The sequence below is a fragment of the Hetaerina americana genome, unplaced genomic scaffold (genome assembly GCF_022747635.1).
Source record: "Hetaerina americana unplaced genomic scaffold, ioHetAmer1.1.p SCAF_1, whole genome shotgun sequence".
NCBI classification, from domain to species: domain Eukaryota; kingdom Metazoa; phylum Arthropoda; class Insecta; order Odonata; family Calopterygidae; genus Hetaerina; species Hetaerina americana.
Window position 1 is genome coordinate 62,004,675 of NW_027286069.1, and position 22,463 is coordinate 62,027,137.

At 39.3% G+C, this 22,463-nt stretch overlaps 1 protein-coding gene across 1 annotated transcript in view; it reads right to left on the reverse strand.

Moving 5' to 3' along the window:
* Positions 1–22,463, reverse strand: part of Hr3 (Hormone receptor 3) — a 597,218-nt gene that overhangs the window by 472,753 nt on the left and 102,002 nt on the right. The window lies entirely within an intron of this gene.

The window sequence follows — 22,463 nt, forward strand, 5'->3', positions numbered from 1 at the left end:
CGTTCCTCACATGAGAATTTGCAGATATTAACTAGCCAACATCTCTCGATTTAGTATGGAGACAATTTTTCGTGTCGACATCAGAGTAACTTTTTAAAAAAAAAGCGGGAGACGTTTCGTTACCGTTTTGTTTTAGTTAAAATGTCTACGTGGGTCACTGCTTGACCGCAACGCACGTTGATAGGCAGTCCAGACACGCTAAACGAAATCCCGTGTCACATTCCCTGTCACAGAAAGAACAAGGAAGGAGATTGGTCCACTATGAGCTCCATTGACGATTCTTGCATGCGAATTTCGTTCGTTCGCACACTCACACACACCACGCTGATCAATTGCGGATGAGGTGCAGTCCGCATGCAGTAGCTGCAGTCAAAATACCGATCCTTGCGAAGGTTGTGCCGGCTAACGCACGGGAGCGCTGTGCGCTGCACGGAAAATGGCTCGTCTTTTGTCAGCGCAAACTTCCGCCCTATCATCAGCCGGAACGAAATCGTTTGGAGCTTCCGAAGTTAGTGGGCAGGAAGGACGACACGACTACGGTGACGAGAAAAAACGGTGAGCAAATATTCTGCTTGTATGATTTAAAGTGCCGGAGACTGCATCAATCTCTCGAGTTAACATACATATCAGACAGACAATGGGATCCGAAAAACTATTCGCTGTTTTTTCTCCCTTCACCTTTGAACGTTTTTTCACAAAAGTCACCTTCACCTTAGGAATCAACTCGTTATCTTCTTTCAGGGAGTAATATCAAACTCGGTGGGTCATTGTTCTAGATATCCCTAGTAGGGTACAGATGCTATGGAATTTCAGAAGACAATATCCGGGGGATTACGGTAGCCAGAGGTAATCCACACAAGGGGAGGCACGTGTTTCCGTCACTGCCTTTCCCTCTACCCCACCAACTCCACCCCTACCTCTTACTCCAACTTCCGGGAACAAGAACGCCAACCCAATACCAATTCCCGTCCAACGGCGGCACACTTTAGAAACTGATTGCACTCTTACCACCTTTACCCTTCCCCAAGCACGTCCACTACGCCCTCAAAATCGCCTCAAGCCGGGGCCTTCTTGAACTTTCCCGCACACGCGAGCGAGAGTGCCCGGTCTCCCCACATCACTTCATGCACACCCGATGCCGGCGTGTCCCGGCGGGGGATGATAAGGTCGGCGGAAAAAATGATCGATTACCCCACCGACGCACTTTAACCTCTTCTGTCTCCTTCCGTTGGGGAGAGCCCCATTGTTTCCGGGAGGAATGTTGATTTCGACGAGGAGAGAGAGAGAGAGACACGCACACACGAGGAGGGAGTCGGCGATCTCCTCCCTCTTCCCCGGACCCCCTTCCCAGTTATCGCTCTCTATCTGCCCACCTCCCTCTCACGCTCACTCGCCCACTCACTGTCTCTTCCTACGCGTCCCTCTCTTACACGCTATGCGTAGAGCTAGGTCGTGGCGACAACGCCTCCCACCCCCTCTCCCTCCTCCCCCTTTTCAACCCCCCTCCTTTCGGCCGCCGAGCGACCGACGTGAGTCGACGCCGCGCGTCGTAGCTATTCGCCGGAATCAGCTGATGGGGCCGACGAGACGCCGGGTGAGGACTACGTAGGCGGCGGCGACGTCGGAGGGTGGTAGACGTTGGGTTACCCTGGCGGCGAGGAGCAGAAGGAGGAAGCGACGGAGTCGGCGGTGGCGGCGGCTGGGGATAGCTGCTGTAACGGCGCCGGCCACCAGGCGGCGTTGGTGACGCTGCAGGGTGGGGGGGGATGAGGGGGAGCGTGATGTGGGATTAGGAGGGGGGGAGAGAGTTCGGCGGGACAGAGGAGGGAGAATTATGACGGAGGGGAAGGGGGCAAACAAAATTGGGAGTGTAAGGGGGACTGTCCGGGGTGGGGTGGGTTTCCGAGTAAGGGAGAGGGGCGGGTAAACCAGGGGAGACGGGCGGACCTGGTTGTGGACTCGACGAGTTGAGGAAAAAATCCTTCTCCCCCTCTTTTATCCTCCGACGAGGGCCAACGGAGTTGGAAAAAAGACTATGATGGTAAGAGAGGGAGGCAAGCGACGATGTAGACGAGGAGAGGAATGAGTGGGATTGGTAAAGCCAAGGGTTAAGGATGACTGGGAGTGAAGACTTGCTCTCTGTTAGGAATTGAGTGTGACGGGGAAAGCGGAAGTGGCTAAGTAGTCTCCAGATGGTGTAAGAGGGGAGGTTTATCTTATGCTACCTAGGGCATAAGTTAAAAAGAAGATTTTCTTTGTGAAGCTATCGTTAAATTGTAATGAGCGGTATCGAAATAAAATAATTTCAGGCGGATTTAACCGATACGAGGAAATCCTAAGAGATCAGGAAATATTGCTACTACGAGCGGTATCCAACCGCAATCTATACGTATCTGGTATTAATAATGATTTTCTAAAGTAATAATTGTCTAATGGAAAAGAAAAATAAGAGTTCTGAAAAGAGGAATCCAAAAAATTATAGGCGATTCAGACAAAAGCCATCTGGTTCATTCAAATTTATAAAACGATTTTTGTTAGGAACGTTGGCATTACAGAAACATGAAAAGCATAGTATACGAATCGAGGACGGGATAGAAAAGTATAATAAATGATATTTTTTTAAATATAAATTTATTTTGAATTTTGTTTTTGTCTAGGTTAAGGAAGAGAAAGAAATTCCGTGAACCCACGACTATGGTGAAAATAGAGACGGTCCCATGAAATTGATCAATAAATGGCCTCGTCAGATAGCCACCAATCCCACTTGACCACGCATGAATAAGTAAAAAGCCTTATAAGAAATTGATTAACGCAGTAACTTTGTTTTTAATGCGCCGAAACCGGCCTAATGAAAAAATGCTGTGCTCCTAAATAGAACTATACTTCGCATTTATACTAAGCGTCTTCCATGTGAATAGTTATGATGCAATAAAATCTTATTTTTTAATAGTTACTAAGCGCATCTACAAAAGGCCCGTAGTGAAACTGCGCAAACAATCTTACCTCTTTATGGTTAGCACGAAGAAGAGCACTACTTCATTCATGTTCGATTAACTGACCTATGTTTGGGTAATACAAAAGTTATTCAAACACGTCTAAGCTACACTACTAATTATATACTAATATAAGCATTATTTAGTTGTTTTTAGTTCCTTTAAACAGCTAATTATATCATCCCTCGTGAGGAGCTCAAAATATCATTTCTTAGTTAACTTGGTGCATCGTACCACAAGAGCCATTGGAAAAAATGACACCATAAGCTTTTAGATAACGAATGGGGAATTCCCCTAAAACTAGGGAACCGTATAGGTCGGAAAGCCGGGTTGAGTCAAAATGTGACGGTTCATTCCCTATTTGTACTTATGATGCATTTAGCAGAACTGGATGTCCACGGTAAACACTCCGAGATCAACTCATAATTAAGGTAGTATTTTACTGCATTTAATTTCATCCTGAAAGTGTATCACAAATTCGTTTGGACACAGCCATAGTTCTCAGTTTTCTTCTTTTCTATGAATAGTTTTTAAAGGTTCCACGATACGAAATTTTAGCATTATATTCTTGTATGATTTCAAAATATGGTATCAATAGAAATAAATCAAAACATTTCAACAGAAGCTATTGTTTTTTAATGTTATCTTAAAGGAGAAATATGTGCAAAATTTGACTCGATAGTTCTGGCACATAAACACTAGTGGACTTCAAATATTTCGCTTTTATAGACGTTAACCAACTAAACCAACTACTCGGCTTATCTATCTCAACTTAACCTCTCCCAGTTTATTTGAATCTCTTTTCCTTACCTGCCGCAATATATTCCTGAATAAGACACGCAGTCATTGAACTCCGTGATATTTTTATTCGAGTCCCTCATATTGATTTTTTTTCATTTTTGTCTTTCTCAGCGTTGATAAGTTTCACTTGCGAGATGTATATATATAAATCAAATTGGCCGTTGAAATGATTTTAATAAAAAGTAATTCTACCCTAAACACTTATTCAATGATAAAACAAATAAATTTTACCTGATTGCCCATGAGATCACAATCCATTAGATATTTCCACCGCGACGGCAAAACAGTGAGTTCTAACCACAAAATTCACAAAATGAAATCAACGTGACTGCGAACAATAACTCAACCCTCCAGTACATAGACCCTATTCCTGGCCCCATGTGCTAAAAAAACGACCCTCGAAACTAAATCTTTGGATAACGAACCCCAAAACTTCAAAATTCGCAAATAATAATGGTTAAGTGTGATAACCTCCCTAGCGCCAGGGTCTTCGGTGCACGGAGTATGGAGTGATGTTTGGGACGGAGCAATGATAGCCGACCTCAGAGAACCCCAGCCTCGGAGGATTAGATCGCAGGACCGCGCTGAGGAAGATGAAACGGATGCGGCGGACGAAAGCCCCGAAAGAACATAAGAGAGATAATATCGGAGGGAGATGTGGTTGTCGGAGGGTGGCTGGGAGCACCCCTCCCGCGTTCTGTGAATGAGGAGGCCAAACAAGAGCATGTGAAGACGGAAGGGGGAGAGGAGGATAGAATAGGAGAGTGGCGAGAGGGAGGAGGCGGTTCCGAGGTGGCCCATCGATTGATTATAGGTTTATTATGGAAAGGCACGTCATATCGATTCCCTCATTCGGCCTCTCTTGCTCTCCCCGCTTGGCTAAACTCTTCTCTTCCTTGACGCCATCCTCACGCCTTGGAATGAAGTGGAGGCCGCAGTCGAGAGAGTAAGAGAGGGCGAGGGGATGGCGGAACGGGAAGGAAGAATAGGGTTAGGGAATGGAGAGGATGAGGACTGGAGAGTGCGTCGAGTAAAAACGCACGAGGAGATTGGGCCGAGGGGAATGGAGAGGAATTCAAACAAAGAGTAGGCCCTGGCCGGAGAGGGGGGTAACGGGGAAGGTAATGGTGAGAGAACGTGCTCATTTTCAATGAATTTCTTGTCCAACTCACTCAACTTCGGACGAATTTTGTTTTTACATGAGTTAATCCACATGGAAAATATGGATGGCAATATATATTTGAACAAACAAATGCCAAATAATATCTTGAAAATAAAAAGTTTCCCAGCAGTAACGACAGTGAAACAATTAAAGTATGTAATTAGTCCAACCGAATAAATTGATTAATATTTTAACCGCATGCATTCAAACATTCCTTCCATGCGTGTGTACAGTGTGGAGATAAAAATGTCTCGCAGCTACCATAAACATGCGTTTTAGTCCACAAACGATAAGGATTGATATCCTATGCAACTAATTCGTCAAAATTTCGTTTCGCCTTGCATTTCTTTAAAAAAAAACTGGTTCCGATGCAAGACTGAACTTTTAATTCGCCATTTATTTTTTAATTGAGTAGTAATTTAGGAACACAAATTCTGAGAAATAATTAATTGAGTAAAGTGCGCAGATTGACCTGAAAACAATTTATTCTTCAAGATTTCAATTAAAAGTAATTAGATACTGAATCCCTGGTAAAAACACGATATTTCAGGGTTAGGTCTAGCTTTCGCATTTTGAAGGAGAACAAGGAATGGGGAGCAAAAATCCAGCGTATTCAGACAGAGATGGCGGAAAGGGAAGACTGATAAAGGCCGAAAGCCTGAAACCGAGGGATTGCTGATAAATCGCTTGTAGGAAATGGGAGAAATCTTGAAAGAAGACCCACGGGTTTTAAAAGGCAATTATCGAAACTTTCATGGGATTTAAGGTTTCTGCTTTAACTAAAACCAAAATCAGATTACAATGAAGCAGGGAAAAGTATCATGAAGCCTTGGATCAAGTACTGCCAGGAAAGAAGACAGATTAAAAGAACTTATGCCTTAAGTTATGATGTAACTTATATTAATCCATTTGTTATTTCATCGTAACCTTTAAACTACTTTTAATAATATCACCAATCAGCTCAAAATTTTAACTTAAATTACGGGTATGAGGTGTTTCATTGGTGAAAATGTTTCATTAATGTACTTTCCTCAGGGTCTTGCAATTTGAAATCATAATCCAACTTCTTTCTTTGGATTTTTTTACCGCTCAATTGAGCAGCTCATCTAAATGGTAAGGTGTGTACTTCTTGTGGCATGAATATCTGTTTATTTAATATCATAATCCAAGTTCAATTATCTTTAAAACAGTGATATGTCACTCGGGCCACTTAAAAAAAATACAAGGCCACCGTTTTTTGCCAATTCAGTAGAGAGGGTGATTTAAGGGTAGATCTAAAATGATGATGCGCAAACCGAGTTCTGGGGAAGGAGACATTCCAAAAATTTCTAAAGCCATCAAGAGCAGAGAAGCCTCCGAAGAAAGAAAAGATATTCAGGAGTAATTTGACGTAAATTGCCGCCGCAAATAAAAAAAAGGGTATTGGCTTGAAAAAGAAAGGGCGGGGGAAAAAATGAGCGTCGTGCGTTTCCGGAACGGCGGGATGCAGACGAATCGATGCAAAGTACCTCCCACTTCGTCCACGCCGTGGAAGGGAGGGGAGAGTGGTGTGGGGGGAGGGGAGGTTGGTGAGGAGGGAGGGGCATAGGGAGAGGGGAAGCAGAGAGGGGAGAGAGGTGTGCGAGGACGGAGGTGAAGGGGACCCATCCACCGAGGGGACAGGGGAAGGGTGGGGATGGAGGGGGGGGGCGAATGGAATAGGAGACGGCATCCTCCAACTTCCGGTCTCGCGAATCAGTCGATTGAGGCATTGACTCGAGACGGGAGGTCGGTAGGAAGCCTAGCGACGTACGCACTCCGCCTATCGACTCTGGTCCAATCACGTAAACTAATGTATTTGCGCACACCGCACATACTGTCGCCTGCCTTAATATTTATACCTAAATTATATAATATTTAAAGGTTCAAGAACACCTTCCTAAGCAAGAATGATACACGCGATGATTCGCATTGATTTTGGCCACATCTACTGTGCGTGTTACATGAAATCCCAAGGTGATAAATGTTGATTAATAAATGCTATTGGAATAGTCCACGGGAGGTTGTTTCAAAAGTTTAGTATTGCACGGTTTTCAATTACGCTAAAATGAGAGTCACTACAGGCAGTCGTAGAAGGGAGCAAGCCAGATTGGGACTTTAAGAAGGTAACGAATTAAAATGGAATAAGAAAATAGGAAGACTATAAGTATTCACATCACTAAGTCGAAGAATTAAAATTGGACTTTATATGATGCGGATGTTTGTGATTCTATAATGGAAATGATTTCCTCTCCAAGGGAATGAAGTATTAGGGCTCATGCCAACAATCCAATAAGAAAAAGAAAGTATTCACTTCCCTGATTTTATTTATTTATTATTTAATCTCATTTGCAATAAAATAGAGAAATCAAAATCTTCAAATAACTTCAATATCCAAAATGCTACTGATGTTATTTTACGCCTTAAATTATTGATTTCGACCAATTCTTAAATTATTGATTAAGGATGGAAGTTACGTAACAAATCACTTTAACCAAATATCTGTTTTTAACTCATCGTATTTCATCGCATTTTAAAAGGTCAAAAGTTGATTGAAATACTTCCTCAAATTGGAGGATACAATCTGGTTATGAGTAATTTCCTACACTTATTAAATGCTGTAGGTTATTCTTACAATAGAGCAAGACAGCGATAGCTGCAAAAATGCCACCGCGAAGATACATAATAACTCTACATTAGGTTGAATCACCCGGAAATTTTGAAAATTAACGCAATATTAAAGAAAAATACTTTTTTTAAGTCATATGAAAATGCCCGTCAGTTATGATAAAATATTAATGAAAGGATATTGAGTATTTCAGATTTAATATTGAAGATTCGGAAAGATATTTTCGCTATAAATAAGGAAGTTTTCCAAAAATACAGAAGTTGGTTCAGCCTGATTCAACGAAGTGGGATTCTATAGCGTCTATATAGTGCTCTTTTTCCTCGTTCTAACCGGTGAATGGTAAGTAGTATGTATATTACATGTACATTAATTGAGTTTCTTAAATATAGGTTTATTATTCTAAACTATTTTTGAAGCGTTTTAAAATTATAGTTCACCGAATTGAATGAGGTATATACCTACATATTAGCCATGCGTTAGTCAAGGTCAAATTAAACATTCGATTTGTTGAATAGTTATCCATAAGATTTGTGAAATTTATTTATTTTACTTTTATTTAACAAAGATATTAAACTTTAGCACATAGCAATTTGATCAGGTGGTTATTAGTTTTAAAATTACTTTTGAACAGATAGAAAGGGCAAGGGGTTTGTAGGCAGAAAAAATACACATTAATCCGGTCTTAAAGACGCGAGAATTTCCTGCCAGGACCTACGCTCACTGAAATGTGGAGGAAAACGAACAAAACATAAATGGGATGCAGAGGCAGGAAGGTATGAGAGCCCTGCGGTGTTCTCTCTCCTCGCAGGATATTTACGACGCCGATACGTGGCCGTGAGAATTTAAGACTCCCACGGCTGAGGATTCGTATACACAGTGGAGTGAGTTCCATACGGGAGACCGTAGCGTGACAGCGGAACTCGACAATCAACAGTGATGACAAGAGGAGACCAAAGAGGTGGGATGGGTGAAGGGAGGGGAAGGGCAATGTGTTGGCCAAAGAGCGAGAGGGAGAGATAGGGAGGGAGGCTTCGGATCGTAATCGAGTTAGTACCTTTCAAGCGAGGGTGTGTGGAAATCAGATTAAAATGAGAGGGAAGCAGGAGAGAGGGGAGAAAGAAGTGTCGGAAAGTAACGGGGAAAATAGGAGGGGACCAAAGATAGGAACAAGGTGTGTGGGATGAAACAACGCAAACGAAAAGGTCGGTTGGCTCTTTTGTGGTTTTAATAAGATATAGGGTGAGCTGGTGGAGGAAAATTAGGGCACATAATCCGTTACGAAGGCGAAGGAATGGTTGATATCGTTAGGGATAGTAAGAAATGGTATTTTTCCATGAAATTTAGACAGTGTAATGGAGTAACAGCCTTCCTCTAGTAGAGTAACAAATAATCCCCTGGTCGATGTATTGAAAACTTAGGCTAATGTCATTCGATCCAGCAGAGTAAAGTAAGGCATAAATTTGGTAAACGTATTTCGCTCAATATTCAATGGCCATAAATGCGTAAGTTAAAAATAAATCTGATGGGAGATACATTTATTCTGCCGTGATTACTTTGAATTCTTGGTTCTTACTGGTATAATGAAAGCACTGAGTATTTTCCACCACAGACGAACAGATAACTGACTGAGACGCATTGAATTTGCCTCGCGATTCATGAAGTTTGACTCATTGAATATATTCATACAGAATCTAGTACAATTGAAATGGTTTCCTATCAAGGGGGGAAAGTTCTAATTCCGCGCCCTTTCTTATTGAAAAACATGTATTTTAACAATTATTGGCATTATGCACACTACTGTACACACTACAAATAAAATGGAGTAAATTGGAACTGTTTCCACTCTAAAATCTGCAATGTGTCAAGCAAAGATTACTGGAAGTAAAAACGGATCAAATCCGAGAAATCACTATCTATTAATGAGGAATAGTATGACGCAATTAGCATGAGCAATATCTCATTAAGGGTTTTATGAATAATGCCCGTAAAATTCAGCAAATGATATTTATAACCCCATAACTTTCACACTATTTCAATTAAAACCGTTAAGTGGTTGTATTTGCAGTTCTTAATCCTCTATTAACCCAGCAGTGGCTACGAAATATGGATACCCGAGTGTTACCGCATAAGCGCACATGCACTTCGTGTGGCTGCAGGCGCGACCATATGCTGTCTAGAGCACAATTATTACTGCCTCCTAAACTTTCACAACTTGCACATAGTTGGGATCTCTTGACGCTATAAGGGCCTCTATATTGCGGCGCTAAATATCACCTACGAGCAGTCGAATTTAAGGAGGTGGATAATTTTCAATATATTTCAACACATGGTAGGTAACAGTCGGAGAATATTTATACCGCGAATCGCTATAATTTTCATGTACACGAATGTTATTACCAATGGTCCTTTCGTACCTTGATGTTAAATATTAATGAAAACTAAATATTATCAGTTAACGTTGATAAAACGGAAGGTCGGAATATCACTAAACGGTCGTGGTTTAAATCCTGTGCCCACTTACTCCTACAACTTGTTAACGAATTTTGTTTCCAGCCCCCTATCTAAAAACTAACATACTGGAAATGTAAAAAATGTTTTTCAATGCTGATCTAAAATTTTATTCTATTATTTCGTAAATGATTTATTTTAAAATAGTTAAAAATAACGAATAAATAACAATTGAATTTTTTTTAGATTGGCATCATTAAAAAAGTGAATTCAAAATATCAGCAAAATGTATTTGCATACCATGGAAGTATATCTGAAACTCTATTCTAACGCTTATTAAAATAAATCCATGATAATCAATTAAATAAACTTCAGAATAATAGAAAAATCTTCAACCAAAAATAATTAACGTATAGACTCAATTAGGCATAATTGCAGGTCTATCTTTCATGGCACATCCCACCCCTTTATCTCATTTTTGTGTAATGTTGAAAATATAAATAAATTTTTGCTAAATAGTGAATCGAAGCAAACGTCTCATGAAAAAGAAATTAAATTCGACAACATTACACCCCTCCACTGTGGGTAACTTCAAAACGGGAAATATGTAATAAAAACTGTTTCTCTATTTAAGGCGTTTCAATTTCGATATTTTACCAATTACTAAGGAAAAACTCGTATTAAGTTATTGTAAAAAGGTATTCACCAAATGAAATCAATTTTCAAGTTATCCTTAATAAGTACCTAGATTCAACTGAGTTCGATAGTACAAAATTTGATAATTTATATCGAAGGGCCAATACTCCTCCCGTAGTGTAACCCCTTAAGAATAACTTGGGAGATTTAAGCGTGGGATTTCCTGTCTGCAGCGAAAACAAGAAGCTCCAAAGGTGGGTGGATCCCGGGTAACCGAAGACCCGGGATCGATCAATTTCCTTCACTGCGCTCCGTGCACCGGCACCACCAGCACAACTCTTCTCTCTCCCTCTTTTTCCGGCGCCGTGGCTTCCCCACCCTCACCGCATCTGCTCCCAGCACTCCCCGCTGCCCCCAGCACTCCTCCCCTCCCATCCTCAGCCTCCTTCCCTCCCACTCGACCTCCCTCCTCCTCCCACATCCACGGCCACGCTGCAACTGCCCCAATGCGCTCTCATCCCCATGCCCATCCCTCTCTTTCCATCCCCCTCCTCCTGTCCTCCACCCTCCACTCCCCCGTATTCATGCGTTCAATAAAAGCCCAACCACAGAATTAACCTAAAATAATGGGTTGTGAACATTTGCTGTGCAAAGTAACTACTAAGTTCGAGTCGCGAGAAGGAAATTTAGCACTTTGCCGAGGCCTTCAGGGGATAGAGTTGATTTTATAATCAGACACATTAATTCCTCCGATATTTAATCATTTCTACCCTGAAGCCTTAACTTATGTTTGAATCTGGTATACTCAGTAGATGGACATCTTTTCCCAAAGGTAATATGCTTACTATTGAACTCAAAAGTTGATATTTTTTATTAACGAACTAGTCACGAGAAACTATATATTTCACCGCTATTCAGGTATAATACCTGATGATTCAATATCATACCAGCTGAACTAGCGTAATATTTGAGAAGAATATTTTTAATAAACTCATGAAATATTTTAAAAGTGCATGAAGCATATATTTGAAATAAACTTATGTTCCGAATCCGAATTTTTTAAATAAAACTCAATTTACTATTTTAGTATGTCAGAACAAACAGCAATGCTTAATCCGCTTTGTTCAAATTTCATATTTTCCCTTGATATATAACCCTTTGCACGTGTAAAACAGTTCTTAATATTTAATTTTCCAATTTATGTCTACTTAAACTTTATTCATTATGTCTTTGTTGCTTATCTCTGCCACCTATTTTTAGATTCCACGTTTTAGTGGTATTCCCATTACACGATGAGTTTACAGCTTATAGAAAGCTTGTAAATCATTCCGTCTAGAAAACGTACACTTCCGGATTTGGGAAATATGCATGAAATTAAAAATGATCAAATTGAGTGTAATTACATGTTTTCACCATTATTCTAAAAACGTTTCCGTTATCCTAAGCAAAATACAACATTTTACTTATCAATTAGGAATGAGATGTTTAAAGCCTCGTTCTTATCCGACAATTCACTACCTAAAATTTCAATGAAAGCAAATAAATATTGAGGTTTATGTTTTAGAAGTTTATAATTGATCTAAATTATAATTTCCTAATGTTAATACATTTTATCCTGTTTCGTAATTTTTCTCAAAGCATTAAAAATTCTAATAAAATTTTTCCCGGAATACAAAAAATTAATTCTTTTGGACAAAATTATTTAGATTTGTGAAACCAGTATATAAGTATGCAAGAAATATATGGCCCAAATAACCAGGAAACGATTGTTTTGCTCATTGAAATGACTCATAGAAATTTTATACAGTAAAAAGATTATTATTATTTCAATGACAAAACTAGACATTACATATAATTACATAAATCTTAGATAGAATGGGTAATATTTTGGCGAAGTTATTCTTATGTAAATACTTAAATCCAAGCAAAGCTTATTCCTGGTTGCATACGGTCATTTTACATCAGGTTTACTGCCATTGTGAGCGATACTGTTACAGTTTAAACTACCAATAGGGAATTAATGCCCTATCTACCATTCATTTCGTATCGCGGATTTATTAATACTTTCTAATTTGTCAGCTATATCTTAAAAAATATTTATCTCTTGATACTTGTATACAAATACGAATTGAAAATTAATTGATATCCGACATGTATGCGTCATATCAAAATCTAAAGGCATGACAAAGTTTATTGAACTTCCAGGTTTCCATTGAATCCAAGAAAAAATTAAACATAGCCTTCCTTACTTAGTAATTGAAGCGATTTTAACATTCCTCTTCCATTAATGCCATAGGTGCTACTAAATAGTGTTGCGGAAGAAGCTTTTAAAAAATTATATTTTAATTACAGCATTAGTGAATAATTTATAACAATATTTAATTCCTATACAAGTATTAGCTAAAGTGACAATACAACCCCTAAACAGCAGTTAGGAAAACATATCTCTATAAAAATCAAACGTTGCCTATGAGACGCCATGGAAACACAATAGTGTGCAATAATTCAAAATAAGCAAAAATTCCCTGCTATCGTAATTCTTCACTTATATCTTACTCTTAACTCTTTCATAACACGTATACTTGCAGTCACGATATGGCATCAAATTTAAACATTTATATTGCCTAGTGTGAGTGCTCGAAATATATTTTAAATGCCTAGCTTGACTGGAGAGAAAGATTCAATAAAAACTCAAAATGCTGAAACGAGACGATTCATTTTTATGATTTTAGGTACTTGCCAATTGGAAATGAACGATGCCAAAGAACGTGGGGGAATCATAAAATAAATTATCACTAACACATACATTCTCCATCCTACAATCCAAGATAACGATTTAAATGATACTTAAAATTTAAAAAGGAAAAAAAGTATTTTTAGGACAAAAATAAAACAGTATTTTGCTTATTATGGCAGCATATATGCATGCATTAATGCATGAGTGAGTTTCTATATGTAGTTTTTTGAAATTCACACTAATATTTCCTGGGTGTCCGGAACCTTATAAGATCTACGGAAAGATTTCAACGTTTTATTCGAAACGAAAAATGAACAGAGGATATTACGAGCAGAGTATTTGAGACCGATCTGATGAAAATGCAGCAATGCATGAAGAGTCAGGGCAAAGCAACAATTTATGCACAATATTTTCATTGAGAAAAAACCCTATATTTCGGAGTAAAAATAATTCGTCATATTTGCCATCACATACTAACGGCATTCAGGAAAAATGTCTTTAAATATTTTTTCTTAATTTAAAATTCAATATACGCCTAATAGAACTAAAATTCAATCTGTGCTATCGTATTCTCAATTCTTGATAATGCCTCCACAACTTAAACAGATAATCTAAATAGACTGAATATCTGAAAATAAAATAATAGTGTCATTGGGAAAGTTCGACGACCCGCCAGAGACATGTACTAATTAGACATTACTTGCTGGGAGATGTAATATGCACTAGGAAAGAGAGCACTTGGAATAATATCCAAAAGAAGAAACCATTGACTAGAAAGAGGACGTCACAGCATAAACGGAACGAGTTGAGCAGAACACGAGCGAATATTTTCTTCGACTCCGGAGTCAAACTACTGGGCTTTTTTGTGCTACTACGTACGACATGCCCCCCTCTCTTGTCTCTCCGACGCGTCTGCATTTTTTACCCCTTTGTCGTTCACGCGTTACCGTTTAGAAAACCCTAACACGCGTGAGTTGGCTCCTCTCTTTCGTAAAGACATCCGGCCGTGCCGTTAACGCTCCCTCAGTGACCAATTGAGTGTGCCGAAATCCCCAGCGGGAAAAGCGCCCTCGAAGGAGACAGGTCATCAAGTGTACTAGGTTCACGAGGGGAAAAGCAAGCAGGAAAACAATGGGAAGAATGAGCAAGCGGCTCTAACCCTATGGCGAGTGGTTATGGGAAGTGCACATCTGAATAGATGACGTTATATCAATGATAACAGTATGACACTAATACGGACGAAAATTCACAATAGCTAATGTAGTTTATATTTATAATCATCCATGTGTGCGTTTTTATACCCAAACCCAGAGTTTTCACCACACACCATAGCGGCGGCTTGTGGGGTCTTCTGTAGATGTAGTTTATTATCAAAAATCTTAAGTGTCGTATAAACGCTCCATGCATCTTCAAGTTTTGACCCAATGCTCCTGACATTTAATACACAAGATGACTGTTACCAATTGGAAATGTGACTGAATGTGTGGATGACTTTAAAACGATTAATAATTGATTAATTTAGTATATTAATGTTTTCCTCGAAAAAGAAATTAAGACGTAACCAAAGTTCAATTACAGGAAGGAAAAAAATACCCATTACCTAAAAGACTGGTACTAGGCTAATAGGAACTTATCCGGACAGCTTTTACGCGTCCTAACTAATTTCTGTTCTTCCAACACCCTAAAACATTTCATATCTGAAGTTGGCGATAGCGGACAATAGCATAGAAATAAAATGATATTTTTATTCGATTCAAACGCACCCGGATTGCTATTCTTTATTCTAGAGTCCATTTATTATTCAACGCAAAAGGTGCAGGAGAATATATGAGAGTGTTTTACGATCATTATAATTCACGGTTACACTTCAACCCTTTGCAAAAAGGAATATTCCTCTGCTGAACCTTCTCACATGATAAATTTTAACAACGCAATGATTATATGAGTTTCGCAAGGATAAGTGCGACTGCCACCTTTCCGGCTCCAAACCTCGTGTAATACATCTCCAGTTCCCTTCCTAACACGTCTGCCCATTTTCCGGTGTGTCCCTTCCTTGTCCCTCACCGTACCCTCTATGCGGGCTTCCAAAGCACGCTTTTGAATGCACCGAGTGTGAAGGAGACGAGGGAGGGAAGCGTGGCCGGCATCGGGAAGGCGGCAACGGAGTATATCGTGACGAAGGGTGCTCTGCGACGCAATCAAGCGTGCCAGGAGGCGGCTCCACGTGGACGGGTAAGAGAGAGCTGTGGGCCGAGGGGCCGGCGGATGGAGCAGGAAGGTTGAGGGGGTTTGGAAGAGGGGTGCAAGGAAAAGTTTAGTGCCGTAGGATTTGGGAAATAGAACGAGGAAGTACGCTCACAGATTTGTCGTGGAAAGATTCTCTTGAGCATCAACTTTATATGGGTCCAGCCCATTCCGCATCTCAAAGATCCAATCCTGCACTAAACATTGGCGCATTTGGCACATTTACTTCCCAAAAATTAATAAGGAAACATAATTATTTCGAAATTTGTGACCAAAGATCTGCGGTTTCCCTGGGTCCTAAAGTAAAAATTCTTCATCTACATATTCCAAGCCGTTAATAGGTGATAGATTTTAGCTTACCATATAGCAAAATTAAAATTTTTAGGAATTGCATATACCAAACCATTTAATTCACATTTTAAAATAGGACTCTCATCCCTTGTAAATAACGATGAATGGCCACGTACTTGGTAAGACAGGGGGCTGAGTTAAGACCAATTAGCTCCGCGAATCACGCCTCACAAGCCAGACTCGCGAAATGAGAGGATATATTAGAGAGGAGGAAACATTCATGAGACTGAGGAATACGCAATTGATCGGCAAATGGGCTTCGTTCGATTGTGGCACTCTGCGGTGTCCTGTGTGAAGAGATAACTGAGTGATGGAAGAGATGAAAAAAGAAGCGCCACGGAACAAAACAAAGAGCTAACGACAATCCGTGATTCAGCAATAAAATCCAGAGATTTTAAGATATGAAATAGGATTGATGATTAGAGTAGTATGCGGCGGTGAAAGATTTATCACGGCGGCGGTGAAGCCCCCGATCGGAGCCCTCCGTAAGCATTACTGCGTCGTGATTCATTACCCTCCGCGTTCAGTTACACCCCAATCGGCCACCGTTGATGTACAATATTAGGAAATAGGATTTATGTCATTCTCTTGCTTCGTATACGACCAAACAAAGATTTAGCTTCATCTCCAAGATATCCTCTTTAGGTAGGAATATTAGCCTACTCTGCAAGTTTCCAAATTATTCTAAGAAATAAGGAAAAAATACTTGACGCACAGTCCCTGAGTTTTTTAATAAACTATGGCAGCATAAATATGTGTATCCATATTGTCCCAAAATGAGATGTTACAGACGATTTAAACGTTATTTATGACATTAAAAATAAATTGAAGTTTTTCAATTCGATTAGTGTTAAATAGAATATAACAGTTGGTATGAAAAATAAATGCTATAAAATAAAATAAATTAGTTATTGTCAACCCCTCTGTCCCAATTCCTAAAGTAGCCCTTATTCTGTGACTAGTGTTTACGTCAATTTCATCGTTATACTTATAATGAAGGGAAGCCTTGGACCGAGAAATTTCAATATTGTTGACAAAACATACGCAGTTTACATAGTATACTAAATTAATTGAGGGTTTGGAAACATGGAAACGGCAGAGAACTTCACAAATTCCAGGAGGATGCAGCCAGCGGGAAAGTATAATCCATAATCTCTTCTCCGTTCCGAATGAATGCAAGAATTCAAGTGAGGCACTGATTTCATATCAAAAACCTTTATTCCCCTTATATGGGATCACGGTATTCTGATAGGGGCGTAAAACAATGAAATTCAAAATGGGGATGAACCCTTCCGAAAGCGCAACAATGAGGCAATGAGCTCGAGAAAAGAAAAAAAAAACGAATTTACAAAGGGAGCGTGCGTCTTGTTATGCATTCGCTCGCGTGTTGCACCCTCTGCCTCGGAGTAAATGGCTCGTGCCTTGGGTCGTGAGTTGGGGAGGAGGGATTTGGGGCGTCGGTTGACACAAGGGGGTGGCACGAAAAAAAATAAATACGGCTTCTCACCACGAGTACCCTCCCCTGTTCAAGTGGTGGTTGAAAAAGTAGGCGGAAGAATGGGGAGCGATAGGAAGCGTGACGGGTAACAAAACGGGGGAGAGAGAGGAGACAAGCGATATATGAGGGGAGAGAAGCTAGGGGAAATGCACGCTGGGATACCAAATGGTGTTTTTGGCAGGCTGAGAAAAATCCAATACGGCATAACTATTCATTTCCCTATTTTGACTAAGGTTGTGCACTATGAATGTGGCAACAAGGGCAAAAAACTATCGGCGCACTGAGTTCGATGATAAAATTACCGATGGCATGCTAGAATATTAATTTCAACTTGCTTTGTTTTCAAACTTTTACTCTGTTCCACATCTTAGTCATTGGAATTGAATTGTTTAACTGTTTCACCAAAGAATTACCACTGCTACTATTACACTGTAATAATAGTATTTTTAGGGGAGGCGACCGACAGTTAAGGTCATTTGCGCCATCAGGGATGGATGGGAGAAGAACGGTGGAGAGACACCCGGCGTCGGCATTAGCCTACTCTTGTCGAAAGGCGCCAAAGGGTCTGCAGTTTAACGCCCCATCCGACGGACGTCGTACTCACCAAAGAACTCTCCACAAAGCACCTCGAGTAGGAATCGGGATGCCACTGAAATAATTTCCCGCCTCCGGGATTCGAACCCGGGCAGGGAAAGGAAACCTGTACGTTAGCCACCGCAAAATTCCGATTCCCTCCATCAGACGGTGTTGGAGCATAAAAGTAAAATCCCCTACATATAATTTTTTACGAGAGTAGCAACAGGCCAAGGACATTTATAAACAATAGTACAACATTTTAGATTAATTTAACCTACCAACACCAAATACAGAAATTTAAGAAATAACTATCAGCTACAAACTCTTTATCTACGTCTTCTCAAGAAACTAATTCTAGTTTAGACTTATAAATTACAATTACAAATTACAACATTCAAATTACATTATTCAAAGTGAAGGTTCACTTTGAACTGGCCAAGTTCTCAAAATTACCAACAACTAATATTTGCGGAACTTAAGTTACCATATCGATGAAGTGCTGAGGCCCGATATTATCAATCTCTTTCGCATGGATGGGGATACCACTAAACATTCACGCATTATCACACATACACACACGCTACGACTTTAAGTCCAGGGACGGTGTCGCACGCTCAGTGGACGTTGCGTGCAATAATCCCATTTCATCGAAGCACTTGTGGAGAATGAAGCAGCGGAATTAAGGTATGAAGGGATTTCTTTTAGTAAGGAGAGGTGAGCGCAGAGAAGGAAATATATATATATATATATATATATATATATATATATATATATATATATATATATATATATATATATGAGAAGGGGGCACGTTTATGAGGGTACAGGGGATTGAGGAAGTTTAAATGAACTACAGACGGAACGGAAGTATGGTAATCAAGGGAGATACGGGTGATAATGAGACAGGGGTTGGAGCCGATGACCGATTTTCCCTTTGGAATCAAACGAAGGAGGAGTTGTGGGTCTGATTGCCACACGGGAGATAGATGGGCTGAGTTCCATGCGGTAACGCCTATTACTAGAGAAAGAACGCCATATTTTCAGCCACTAGTTTACGGAAGCACTGGACTAAGGGCACACGGTTACAAATACAATGAAATGCAGGCGTGCCATGCACGATAAATATTTATTATAAAAATATTTATCCAGGCAACCTTATAAACTTCCCAAAAACGGTCTCATTTCACTCTACATAATTATCTATACGCCTACAAAACCGTGTTTAGCGATAGGGGGAAAATATGCTTTGAACGCTTCCTAGAAATGAAAGGTAAGTGAAAAATTTGATAAATAGAGATAGAAGGAAAAATCTAGCATTTCCAATTAAAATGAAAAATTCATGGCGCTACTCTCAAAGTTCAATTAATGTGCAAAGAGTGATTCACCCAAACAAGCAGCGAGGCATCTGATGCCAAAATGTTCGAAACAAAAGAGGAAACGAAAGAAAAAATTTATAATATAAAATATTATAATACAGTAAAACTATAATAAATGGCTTTGTCCTGGCCATGCCGCCACAAGGGGAACGCCCTATTCAAAAGGCTACTGCTGCCGCTATACAAATGACATGACAATTATTATACACTATAGTTGATTATTACAAAATGGAATTGTCATTTAGTTTTTTAATCTACTTATATATCTTACCGCCTGTTCTGTTTTCACTTCGGTTTAATTTCAATGTTGAAATATTTTGGAATATAATATTGAAATATCATATAAAACTTCATATTCCCAGCATTAGTGTTAAGTATCTACCTCTTGACCGAATGGTCTTCTTTTAAAATATTATTCCTGACACGCATTGTGCCTTAAGTTAAATTCTCTGAGTAAGGTGAATAGACTCAGTTGATAGCGTTGAGTCCTTAGTTTTTGATTTTGAAATACTTTTATGAAAACCAGTTTCAAACCACTGAACCGTTTAAGTGTACAAACAAAATAATAACGCGTTTGCATTCCTTAAACTAAAAAATGTCTGGATATTTTCATATATATCAACCATGTTACAGTAGACGATCAATGGTGGTGTCTAATTATTGGGAATCGAAGGAATTTAGCACATAGGGCGAAGAAAATATTGAGACAATTGAGTATTACCCTAAGAATGAACTTAACTATGATGGGCAATTTCAAATGGCCCCAACTCTTGTCCCTATTCCCTTTGCAAAGGAAGTCCGGATCAAAGTCATTACTGCGATGCATCTACTAGGCGTTTTACCAGGAGCAAAATTCTTTATCCAATACTCTATTCCATCATCGTAACTGAAAAATACCTATCCATCTGTCTGACACAGTAGGTATTTAGTGCAGCTATCAGAATTCATCTTATTCATCCTATCAGAATTGTATCCTTTACCAGCACAATCAACTGCATAAGGTTCTAGGACTGTGCCTTTGAACTTTTCACTCTCAATTCTAGGGTACAAAGGATACATGTGAGTAGTGAGTCCATTTCGTCTTATTCAGACTCGGTTAATGAAATGTGTTATAGTCAGATGTTCCTCCAGTTGATTTGGTGAGTTAAGCAAGATCTGGTGAGTTAAGCAAGATCTACTACACATTTTAAATCACGATTTTCATCACGTGAAGCAATCTTTTGTTGAGGTTAAGAATACGGGTGTTAAAAAAATATAGATTTAGAGATTCCGAATCGAAAGGAGAACATTTTGTACTTGCAAAAGATGGGAGTTTATTATTAAGAGGATTTTTGTAAACGGGATGCATGTAACTGCATTAATTGGTGCATTTTTACACATTTTCATGTTTTAAATAGCTTCATTATGCATGGTAAATCCGTTATCCGTTATTTGAGTCTAATATTTTCCCTTTATTATATGCGGTTCCCCGAATATGAGCATCTCTCTACACTTAAGTGGTATTTTATCTAAATCTCCTAGGGAAGGATATGAGATGGTCCATTAAAAAGGAAGTAACTTCTTTTAAGTATATTAAATTCATTAGAATATTTCCTTTTCCCGGAAATCCAATCCAGCCTTGGCCTCTGGGGTATAAGGATGAATGAATTGGGATAACAGTCCAACCCTATTTACATCCTATATTTTACCCCGGAGGACAAGTTCTGGTAATCTATTACTAGATTTATTACAATATAATGAAGAATGCGAAAGATTTTTGACTCCAGAGACGACGGGGTAACGTCCTCACCTGCCAACCCAGAGGTCACAAGTCCGATTCCTGCATGAGTGGTATGGGTTAGGTGGAAGAAGGGACCTCAATCTCACCCTAATAAATAGGTTATATAAATACATTTAATAAATTAGATAATTGCGAGAGAATGCTCCTTCAAATATTTTGAGAGAAACAGCGTCTCATTGGGGGGCAGTGGTGTTTGATAAATGTACAAAAACTCTCATGAAAATTAACCACACATTACAATATAAATATTAAAGATTTTCTAGTCACTTGGAAAATTATTTTAGCGTCTCAAAGCTTATTTTGCAATTTAAGTGATGTAAATGGAGCAATAATAAGTAATGGGACAAAGCGTCCCTCTTGCGGTATCAACTCTCTAAGTATAACGAAGATTAAAGAGTAGTGTGTAAGTTTTCGCTTAGCTTGATCCTCCGCACGTAAAGACCTTAGACCTTAAACTCCTAGCTTAATGTCCCCTTCCAAATAAGTTACCCTGATTTGCACAACATTTCTTCATCCCAGGCACGGCTTCTTCTCTCACAGGGTAATAACCTTCCATCCGAATTTTCTCTGCCCAACAAAGTCACATTCACCCAACATTCCCTTCTTCCCCAGATCCACAAACCCCTTCACTACCGTAATTTTATGGATAAAACAAATAATCAGGAATTTTTACGTCAACTTAAATGATTCTTATCATGACAAAGAAAGTCGAAACTCGTAACTGGTATTTTAAATATTGGAAGATGAATCATATGTCGCTACCAAAATTACAGTGGTATTTTGGTCGTTTGTATGAGAGGTATTTCGTTTTAAGGCTGATTCGTATTATTGAAGTTAATTAATTGTTCATAGGTACCTACATTTCCCACAAATATTGGTGCTTTAATTTACCTAATGTCAAAATATATTTACTTTTTCCCTTAGAGGAATTACACGATCATAGCAATGCATATTCTCCTAATAACTTAGTGTAATTTATTATTAATTTCATGCTTATTTTAGTATTTTTAGGTATCAATTCACTCCAAGGAAATTGGATTTCTCTTTTTGAAGAACTTTCAGCAAGAACGAAAAAGACTGGGCCATCGAGTATGAATCGACGAATTGTACAGCTTATGGCATCAAAATATAGGAACGGTAGCTTACCATTTCAATTGAGTGAGTCACCGGTGTTCATATTGCAGAGGGAGGAAGAAGTGCTACCTATGACAGCA